Here is an 8,246-nt window from a genome sequence, read left to right as displayed (position 1 = left end):
ATACCTGCGCAATTACCTTTCAGATCTTGCCATTGTTCAGAAACTGCACAGTAATTATACAGGTGATTGCCACCGGAGAAAAGCCATTGTTCAGACTACAAATTCCATACACTACCATCATTCACAGAGCCAAAGTTAGCCAGTGACACCAACCGTAATCATCCTCTACATATTCAAGCATAATGGCCACCCACATGCACAAGCCAATTCAATGACACCATAATCACAAACGCCGGAACTATTATTTGTTAAAACTGCATGCAGTACTGTAGGTTGTTTCAAACAAAGAATGGGGTTGAACTTTGTACTTTGAGGGTTTGTGGGAGAGTAATGGAGAAAAGAGAGGAGATCAGTATTCAAGATGAGTTCCTGCCATGCTTCCATTAAGCAGAAGAGTGGCAGTCTGATTATCCACATTGCTGCCAGTAGACTGTGCTGGGCCATTTTTGTATTAATGTTCTGCTAAAATTTTCATAACTCAATTTGGAGGTTTGCATGTTGAGGATTGAGCACTCTAGTAAAGCTCTCTCTGGTGCCTTTGTCTGCACAATGCACCTTCACCGCAAATGATTTCATGACATTGGCAGTCCACAGCAGGGCAAGACGGCAAGATTTTTGTCTTAAACATTACAGACAAAATGTGAACAACGGTACCCATACTAAGCTATTGATGTTCTGGTACATTATGTCAAGAATGTAACATGTAATGCTATTGAAATTTGATGGGTTTGGTTATTAAATCATAATTTGTCTGACAGAAATACATACAGTATATATATATATATATATATATATTTATGTGTGTGTAGCCAAGTGGAGAAATTTCATGAAATTTGACTCTTATCATAAATTGGATGTGGCCCCTTAGGGTTTTTCGGCACTCTCTCGTGTTAGAGACGTGGGAGAATGCGTTGCTCAGGAGAGCTCCCGGTTTTGTTCATAGTTTGACAATTCTTTGAGTAAATATAAAATGTCACATACTTTGCAGTGCACTAAGTCAGAACCTGTGGCCCATTGTAATCCCAATATGCAGCCAAGGTTTACAGATGATGGTCAGCCAATATGTTTCTGGTGTAATGGTGTAGTACACATAGCTAAGAGGTGTATGAAGAAAAACTGACTGTCACAGAAAATGCTACATCGTCAGTGCAGCAGGGAAACTTGCACCCTCGCTTGCTGTGAGCTAGGCAGTGTGAGGGCAGTCTATAGGCTCAGCCAGTATCAACACTTGTCATGACCGACTACTCCAGCGTGCTGTGGGAAAATGTCCTGTCGCTAATCTAAAGATTAGTGGAGTAATGGCCTCTTGTTTACTTGATACAGGAAGCCAAGCAGTACTATTTCTGAGACTTTCTTCAGAGAACACCTGTCTGGGGAGAATGAAGATATGCTGTCTACAGCAGGTTGGCTGAAGATTACATCTGCCAATGGTTTAGATATACCTTATCTAGGTTATCTTGAGTTGGACTTTGAGTGTGGTTTTTTAAGTAGTCAGAGACATACCAAATTCTTCTGCTGTAACAGCCCTCATTGGCATGAACATCATTAGCAGATGTAGACAACTGGTTCATACAGAGTATGATACTACCCTAGGTGGAGAGTTGCAGTCTGATTGGAGGGAGGCATTTCATCAGATGCAGATTGCCAGCAGTCTAGAGAAGTGAAGGAAAGAGTAGCTGGAAAAGACATGGTACACATATTTGCTTCATCAATTACAATGGTAATGGTCTAGGGAGCAAAGAATATGTTAAATGATGGTTCACAAGATTTCCTGTTGGAACCAGAAAACACACCCTTACCTGGCGGTCTGATTGTTGTTCCCTCTCTTGTGTCTTCAGAGAAACTGTTGTTTCCTGTACAGATTGTGAACCTCTCCCCAGAAAATATCTGGTTACAGGCCAGAACCAAACTTGCTACTCTGTCTCGTGTCAAGAGTGTGAAGTCCAATGAGACGTGTGAAGTGAGATTTCAGAGAATTTCTGCTTATATTGAAGAGATAATCGTAAACACAAAAGACAGTCAGTTATTGGAGGACAGCTCCAAAAAGTTTCTCAACAAGCTACACATTGGTGGTACTCCTGGACAACAGGCAGAGCTGAGTGATTTGTTGATGAAGTACTCTGATGTTTTTGCTCCGAGGATGAAGACCTCGGTTTTACAGACAAAGTGCAACATGAGATTCACATGGTGGATGATGTACCGGTGGCACAGCCTAATAGGCGTATCCAATCCACTCAGTATAGGGAAGTCAGAGAACATATCACCAAGCTCCTTAAGAAAGGAGTGATCCAAGAAAGCACTAGTGCTTATGCTTCACCTATTGTGCTGGTTAGGAAAACTGATGGCAGTCTCAGGCTTTGTGTCGATTACAGGCAGCTGAATTCAAAGACCAAGTGGGACGTGTTTCCTCTGCCTAGGATAGATGAAACCTTTGATGCACTACAAGGAGAAAAGTTATTTTCTTCCATTGATTTAGCTAGTGGATATCATCAGGTTGCTGTCCACGAGCGAGGCAGGCATAAGACCAGATTTACGACACCATTTGGGATCTTTGAGTATTCTCGAATGCCCTTTGGGGTTTGCAATGGACCTTCAACGTTTCAACATCTTATGTAGGTTTCCATGGGTGATATCATTTTTCAGATCATGTCAGTGTACCTTGATGACATACTAGTGTACTTGCCCACTTTTCCTGAGCACTTGCAGAGACAGTAAATAATCTTTAACATATTAAAAGAAACAGGTTTCAAAGTTAAGCCTGAGAAGTGTCATTTCTTGCAGTAACTTTCTTAGGTCATCAGATCTCAGCTTGATGTATTGGTACTGATCAAGGTAAAGTTGAAGCAGTCAAGCAATGGAAAATTCCCAGTACAGTTAAGGAATTACACTCATTCTTGGGGTTCTGTGGTTACTACAGAAAGTTCATTGAGGATTTTTCTAGAATTGCTGCCCCCCTCCATGATTTAGTGAAACTGTGTATCAAGCAGTTTGGCACCACAAATAGAGAGATTAGTGCTTTGTGGTCATCAGAGTGTCAATTAGCATTTGAGCTGCTGAAGGAGAAGCTTACTTCTGCTCCTGTGATGGGGTATGCAGATTTCAATCTTCCTTTCACATTGGAGACTGATGCAAGCAGTGAAGGCTTGGGTGCTGTCTTATACCAGCAGCAGGGTGAGTGAAGGAGAGTCATATCTTATGCCAGTAGGAGACTTCATAAAGCAGAAAGTAATGACAGAAATGACAGTAGCATGAAGCTTGGCCCTGAAGAGGGCTATATCTGAAAAATTCTGTGGTTATCTATTGGGTTCCAAGTTTGTGGTTATAACAGATAAAAACCCTCTAAAAATGACCAAGCTCAGTGCAATTGAGCAAAGATGGATCACTCAATTAGCCGTCTTTGATTTTGAGGTGAAATACCACACAGGATGGCATAATGCAGCTGCTGATGCCCACTCTATGCAGCCATCAGCCGGGGAGCCTGCCACTCCTGAGGATGCAGAATATGATGACTGTTTTGCCATCTGCAATATAATAAACAAAAGAATATCCTTAGAGCCTGACTTAGTGATGGCTGGTGAAAAGTGCTTTAGGGTTAGACAGATTCATGCTTTAGAGTGTGGAGTAGAGGAAGGCAGTAACCCTCAAGGATGTACGCCTACTCTGCCGGGTCATACAACAGCTGAACTGAAGTATTTTCAAAGGAAAGATCCCACTCTCAGAACCTTTTAGGAACGTAAACAAAACCCCACCACTCGTGAGAGATCTGGTCTATCAAAGTCTGTACTGTCACTGATAAAGCAGTGGAAGTGTGTAAGAGAGCTGAATTGCTTGCTTTATCGCATTGTGAATGTCCAACACTGTGGTGAATTTCAACAGCTGCTCTTACCTTCATATCTAAAAGAACAGGTCCTTGAATGTGTTCATAACAGTATGGGACATCAGGGCATTGATCGCATGCTAAACCTGTTTAGGCAATGATGCTTCTGGGTTGGCATGTATAATAATGTAGAGCAGTGGTTCAAAAAGTGTCAGTGGTGCATCTTAACCAAGTTGCCACAGCCAAGGATACATCCTCCTATGAAGCCATTTCTGGTTCTAAGGCCCCTTGAAGTAGTGGCAGTAGATTTTACTGTGCTTTAACCTGCCTCTGATTGCCATAACAACATATTAATTGTGACTGATTTTTTCAAAAAGTTCATATAGGCATTTACAACCAAGGATACCACTGCCAAGATCCTTCTGAAAGAGTGGTTCATGAAACACGGTGTGCCTGAACGATTGCATTCTGATCAAGGCAGAAATTTTGAAAGTGAGATAATTGCTGAGCTGTGTAGAATGTATGGTGTAAAGAAAACCTGCACCATACCCTATACCTCAGGGTAACGCTCAATGCGAGTGCTTTAACATAACGCTCCATGATCTATTATGTACACTTCCCTCTGAAAGAAAAAGCGTTGGCCAGAACACCTTCCTGAGTTGGTTTATGCTTATAATGTAACACCATATGCAACCACTGGATACTCACCACATTACTTGTTGTTTGGAGTCAACCCGAATCTTCCAGTTGATGCACGGAAAAATAGATGCATGGAAAATGTTTTATTTGGGTGTGCAAGCTGGCATTTTGGATGGTTTGGATGGCTGACCTGATTCAGAGGTTGCTCTTTCATAGAATTCGCAACTCTTCTTCAAGTAGCAACTTTTTCAGACATTTCTCCTAAAATGAGAAACAAATGAGACAATTGGCATAGAGTAAGATTATAAAACTATAAAACGTGGATAGCATATTTTATAGAGCTAGATTAATGACAAAAAGATTTGAATGCAAAAACAATTAAATTTTTTTTAAATGCCACTTCTAGAATTCAAATTTGAGAAATTCAAATTCCATACTATAAAATGCGCCATGGAAAATTCAATTTTGTTAAATGCCACATGTCTAAAATTCAATTTTACAAAATTCAAATCTTTTTGTCATTGTGGCAGATCCCTGCCTTCCCTATCAATGAGGAAGTGGGAACCGGGTGAACAATTCATGTAGACTTTAATAGTTTATTTTGTAATCCGCCTTTTGTCCCACTTTTTTCCCAGCTGATTTCCTGTTTCCACTCTCAATATTTCCTTTAATACTACTTCAAATAATAGAAAAAAATGAATATTCAATGCAGTGATTTGGTCAAGGTCAATGTCGGGGAGTGCAGGTTTGAGCCGGAGATGGGGTCTGTCGACCACACTCATTCCTGTGGCTCGGCATCACTTGTGTGTAGATTGCATCACTGTTTTACTATAGTAATTTGTAGTAACCATGTTTTTTGGCAGAAACCATAGTTTTAATGCAATTAACCATGGTGTTAGTGCAGTATGGTGGTATTATAGAAACCATGGTTAATTTTGTGGTTACTGTACATTTATGACAAATGACCATGGTGAAACTATGGTTACTGTAGTAAAAACCAAGGTAATTTTTTCTAAGGTAAGGTTAGGGCTAGGTTTAGGGGTAGGAGTTAATGTAGTGTGTCTGTGGGACTCTAAATAAACACAATAAACACTGCAGTGATGCCCATATACTGTAAGTTAGTTTTAAATATGGGTGCAAATAATATCTGCCACTATTTGCACTGGGGTGTAAATAGCATATACCATTATTTACACCAGGGTGCAAATAGCATCTGCCATAAACATTTAATCCTCTATTATATTTGAGTAATTTTTGACCTGTTTAGTTTTTCACTGTTTTTAAATCTTAATCTTAATTTTTGGTTTAAATGAATTTGGATCCTCCTCTACAATGAATAAGTACTTTTTTTTCCTTTTTTTTTTTTACCTTTTTATCATACTTGTTTACATTTGCAGAAGGTTGACTTTTCTTAAACTACTTTATATTGATCTGTGCTAACAGAAATCTGAAACACTGCCCCCAGTGGCCAAAGCGGTGAGTGTTGTTGGGCGTATGAGCATGCATGATCTCAATTTTCTGGGTGTAATGTCCACAGAGGGGCACAAAAAGCAAGTTGTGAGGCAAGTTGTCTTCAGGTTTACAGGATGTAATACAATGAAGAGGAATGCATGTTTTATAAACTGCAACCCCCAACCCAAACCTCAAACTTAAACCTAATAATCAATGGAGTCAAAATGTAATGTGGGGAGGGGGATGCAACCTCTGAATCGCGCTCGTCACTGATTATGCAAACGCAATTATTTCCTGGTTTAACATGAGCTAACCTTAACTACGACTGGAGTCATATGGATTCATGCATGAATAACGGCCACCTTAATTACATGGTAGTACATGTTTGATAGTTAATGCATTAAAAATATTTGATAGTAAACTCCCAAAATGTTACATAAAATGTTTGTTACATTACATGTGAAATCAAACAGGCTTTATCAGAAAGAATATGCATTACTTAAACCTTAAAACATGCATTATTTAATATTTCATAATTTTATACTAACTTTTGCTGTCTGCAGTTTCTCCACAAACATCATAAGATGACAGGATTATTCTGCCATTATTTACATGTATCGTCCTTATCAAACTTATTAATAAAATAAATATATTAATAATTGCCACAAATAATTTTTTCTTAACCCATTTTGCATGATTCTCCATCCCATTCCCTCACCCTACCACTATTGGTCCCACAACACATTTTACTCACCATACACATGCATGCTATGACTACATCTTCATGACAAACCACCAAAAAATTATAGAAGATATGTGATTTAACTGACATGAATACTAAGTGTAGTACTTGTGTAGTTAATAATGAGTCAATAATCGGGGCCTGGAGTCGCGAGTTCAAATCCAGGGCGTGCTGAGTAACTCCAGACAGGTCTCCTGGGCAACCAAATTGGCCCGGTTGTTAGGGAGGGTAGAGTCACATGGGGTAACCTCCTTATGGTCGCTGTAATGTGGTTCTCGCTCTTGGTGGGGTGCATGGTGAGTTGTGCGTGGATGTCGCGGAGAATAGCGTGAAGCCTCCACATGCGCTAGGTCTCCGCAGTAACGCGCTCAACAAGCCACATGATAAGATGCGCGGATTGACTGTCTCCACTGAGATTCATCCTCCGCCATCCGGATTGAGGCGAGTCACTACGCCACCACGAGGAGCGCATTGGGAATTGGGCATTCCAAATTGGGGAGAAAAGCGGAGAAAATCAGAATACTGCATTAACAAATCACGAGTTCATAATAAGTATACGAGTAGATAATAATGATGTGCCCCTTCAAGTAAAGTCATGACATGATGCTGCATTAACAAGTCATATGTTCATTATAAGTATATGAGTAGTTAATAAAGATGTGTCCCTCTAAGTAAATCATGACATTATGTTACATTAACAAATCATTTAATACACATGCATTAAGAAAGTGTTAAAAAGTGATTAAAAAAGACAAGTTCATCTTTCATCAAGATATTTTTGTTATATCATTCCAAACATGAATTCATACTTTCTTGCTTCTTTGGAACAAAAAAGGAGAAATTTACTGAAGAATGTACTTGTCATTGTTTCCATGCAAGAATGGGACCAGGAAGTGTTGCAGTTAGACTCCAGATGTTTTTGATGGAACTTTAATGATGAATGAATGACAGACACCAGGAATTGAGATCTGTTCTTTTATATTTCCCAGGAACAATTCTGTGAAGACATATTTAAGGCATTTTCGATGAATGCATCAGCCATGCTTTTCTATGATTAAAAATATTTAAATTATGCAGACAGAATATAGGTTAAAGAAAATAAATAGGCCTCTAAAAATTTTCCCATCTCAAAAAAAAAAATCACCAATTTCTTATTAGTAAATTATAATGTTATATTAAACATAAAAGGCTAAATTTAAATATTGTGTGTAAACTACATGAATTAAATCAAATCTCTTTTTAAATAAATGTGAAATGCAAGTAAACTATATTGGATTAAATCTAATTTTAAACAGACTCTAATATACAGACTCAAAGGAAACCTGAAACTTAGCTGTAAAGTCTTACAATACACTTTTAGATGATTTATATTGTTCGTTTCGTCTCTCCCCATCTCACTGGCTGTCAATGCTAATAGGCTAATGTTAGTACATAAAACACTCAAATAACAAAATACATTTAAACATTGCACATAACATGATCTGTGTGACCCTTACTTTAGTCATTAATTCGGTCTAACAAAACAACCAATATTTTCAGATTAAAAATGCCAGTATTACAGAGAAGCGTGGCGAACAGCTAACACCAACAGTAGAG

The 8,246-nt window shown here is 38.8% G+C and overlaps 1 long non-coding RNA gene across 1 annotated transcript; it reads right to left on the bottom strand.

Annotated features, from left to right (window-relative positions):
• Window positions 1-6,340: 6,340 nt before the first annotated feature.
• On the bottom strand, window positions 6,341-8,246 carry LOC127445127 (uncharacterized). Its single transcript, XR_007897935.1, has 3 exons — window positions 8,147-8,246; window positions 7,509-7,647; window positions 6,341-7,099 (listed from the first exon to the last, which is right to left on the bottom strand). It is a non-coding gene; the product is annotated as an uncharacterized LOC127445127 (long non-coding RNA).

The sequence above is a fragment of the Myxocyprinus asiaticus genome, chromosome 8, assembly GCF_019703515.2.
Source record: "Myxocyprinus asiaticus isolate MX2 ecotype Aquarium Trade chromosome 8, UBuf_Myxa_2, whole genome shotgun sequence".
NCBI classification, from domain to species: Eukaryota; Metazoa; Chordata; class Actinopteri; order Cypriniformes; family Catostomidae; genus Myxocyprinus; species Myxocyprinus asiaticus.
Note: the sequence above shows the minus strand (reverse complement) of the source record. Positions and strands in the feature narration are given on the sequence as shown.